This window comes from Penaeus monodon, chromosome 34, assembly GCF_015228065.2.
Source record: "Penaeus monodon isolate SGIC_2016 chromosome 34, NSTDA_Pmon_1, whole genome shotgun sequence".
Taxonomy (NCBI): Eukaryota; Metazoa; Arthropoda; class Malacostraca; order Decapoda; family Penaeidae; genus Penaeus; species Penaeus monodon.
Window position 1 is genome coordinate 26,483,362 of NC_051419.1, and position 2,877 is coordinate 26,486,238.

The 2,877-nt window shown below is 38.5% G+C and overlaps 1 pseudogene; it reads left to right on the forward strand.

Moving 5' to 3' along the window:
* LOC119594867 overlaps nt 1–2,764 on the forward strand; it is a 2,977-nt pseudogene extending 213 nt beyond the window's left edge.
* The last annotated feature ends 113 nt before the right edge of the window (nt 2,765–2,877 follow it).

The window sequence follows — 2,877 nt, forward strand, 5'->3', positions numbered from 1 at the left end:
AAAGTAAATGGGGCATTTCAGTAGATTGTATAGGGTTTCCAATGTTTATCTACTTCTGTACTTAATGCTTTTTGACTTTCCTTGCGGGGGCACTGGTAATTCTTGCTCTCCTGGGGTGAGCTCTGCCCTCTCCCCCTCCACATACCTCACCCCAGCTGACAAGGAGAGGTTGAAGCTAGTCCTAGACCCAGCGTGGTCTCTTTCAGACCTCGCACAAGTACTTTATGCTTCGGCAGGCTACAAGCACTTGGGCCCCAGCCTATCCCCAATGAGCAGGTTGGTTCCAGTAGTTGGTGTGGTTTGTATATTAGGCTTCTGTATGAAGCTTATTCTTACATCTGAAATATTTTTGTCAACAGCCCCCAAACTGGAAGCTAAATATTCAGCAAAGGCATATAAAAATAGGTATATAGGTTATAAAAGCTTTTAAATGTGTTATAAAGTAGAAGTATAAAATTTTAGATATATATGTGGTTTTGTTTCCTTTTGCAGGGAGTGTGCAATTTTGTCAAGAGCTCTGCTGGTGATGGGGGCAACAGTCGAAACCTCTGTTTTTTGGCTCCTCAGCTGGCAAAGCACTTGGATGCCCTGTGGCACCCACTGCACCCTCCAAGCAGGTTTGTTAATATATTTGAGGCATAATGGCATGGGCATTTTTATGATGAAAAGCCAAGATGATAGAAATCCTGCTATGTTTGTAGCCATGTGGTATTACATACAGAATTTTATTTCAATATTTAGTCAAAAAGTAATCTTCTCTGGTGGCATAAGAAAAAAAGGCTGCTAGATTATAGTAGAGCATGATACTATGATCTTTTTTTTTTACAATAGGGGTTACACATAAAAATATTATATACTGTGGAGTATGCATGTGGAATGCATATTTTGTTGTTCCTTTAGTTCACCTCTTTATATTTGTATAAATAAAATTCAAACATAGGTACCTATATACTTTTTAATGTTTATTTATAGATTAATACATCTCTTTTGCATGTGAATCCAGGCCGTAAGTGATGCCATCCGAGAAGGGGCTCTCCCTGGAGCTCTTCCATGCTGTCACTGCCGCCACAAATCTGGGGTGAGGTGGATGTTGCCAAGGTCTTGAGGGCCACACAGATGGCTTTTAAGAAGGATGACAGCGTCCCCAGGTTAGTGAGATGTTATTTGCTTACAATAAAAGAGAATGGGAAATTGTGTGCAGGGAGGATAAGAGAATTGAAAATGTTTAAGGAGAGACAAAAAAAAAATAATATTGAAATTGATGTCATATTAAACTTTATTAAAAAAGGCTTAATTTTTGGTTTTCAGCTTGGGGTATGCCTTCCATGTTGGGTCTCAGCTCCCCGGGAAGTAGCAGCATCTTCGAGAGGATTTAGGATGCTATAGTTCAGGCTGATGAAATTTGATGGACGGATGCTGCAATTTGAAGGAGGGTTATCAAAAACTGGTCAGTTGAATCCCCCCCCTCTTAATTAACACATCACTACACAAATATGTTGAAATTTGTTTATTTTACAATTTAAAGAGTATTAGATTTTATCTTGACTCTTGCATTTTAAGATATAGTAGTACTCTGAAAACTATAAAGATTCTCATATTTTTAAGCTTTACTATTTCAACTTTATCCTTATAGAAAAGATTCCCTGTTTAATTGAGTGGCTTATCACTTTGGCCACACTCGCTACTCACTCTGCCTCTTCCCCCCCCAGCCCTGGTCCTAAGTGGTGCCTACAAACTGGCTGAGAATCAAACAAGGCTCCCCAATCAAGCCTGACCAAGCCATCAAGTTTGCCAATTACCTGATGTCGCGCAAGTCTGTGCAGGTGCCCAAGGGAGTCTACTACCTCCTGGAAGCTGTATCCATGTTTACCGCAACAGGTGAGGATGTGGTTGTGGTAATGATTTTTGAGTATCATATTGGTCCTATTTGTAAGGAAAAACAAAAATAATAGAAAGAATTGCCAGTTCATTATAAGGAACAACAGGGGCGTTGATATATGTTTGTAAATATTATAGGGTATAATAAGCACAGAAATAAAGTAATGCCACATGTACGTGAAGTGATGATCTCTTTACTGTTTCATCACCATTGTTACTGATTATTTCATTCCTGTTTTTATAGGTTCCATATTCCAGTTGCCATCACACTGGCTAGTAATGTAAACAGTTTGTGCTGATGCTCCTCGTGTTCAGGTATGTCATTTGGGGTAGCAACATTTTTATCTTTTTTTGTTTTCAAAAATGTATGTTTATTTTCTTTATTGATTTTTTTCTTTTCCGAGTGTTACTTCTAGAATATGGTATCTCTTCGTACATTAATCTTGGTATTTTTATGTAGTTTATCTGTAATTTTGTCCGTTCTCATTCCACTATCCCTATCCCCAAGGGACGTGTGACAGACCTGAAGGGCAGCAGTCTTGGTTCCTACGTGTTGTTGCAGATTCTGCCACGCGGTGACTCGGATGAGGTTGTCATAGTGTCCAAGGAGGAATTGTCTCCACTTGCTGGGCAAGAGTAAGTTTGTAGGATATTGTATCACGGGTTAGCAGAGGATAAGTTAAGATTTTTGTATGGAAAAGTGATACTTGTAGGTATAGGAACCAAGTGTTTATTAAATTGTCTTTTTTTTCCCATCCTAGATAGTTAAATCCCCTTTCCTCTTTTTGTACTATATCTGAGATTCCCTTCCTTTTCCACAGTGGAGTGTATGAAATTTGATGTGATGTCCCGGCAGCCAGAGCGAGGCTTTTACCGCTGGTGGTGAAATTATTTGGAAAAAAGAAATGGCTTTAAAAAAAAGGGCAAAATAAAAACTTGTTTAATTTAATTTTCCGCCTAAGTTTCAATAAAATTTGTTTAAATTTGGTTTTTTTCATT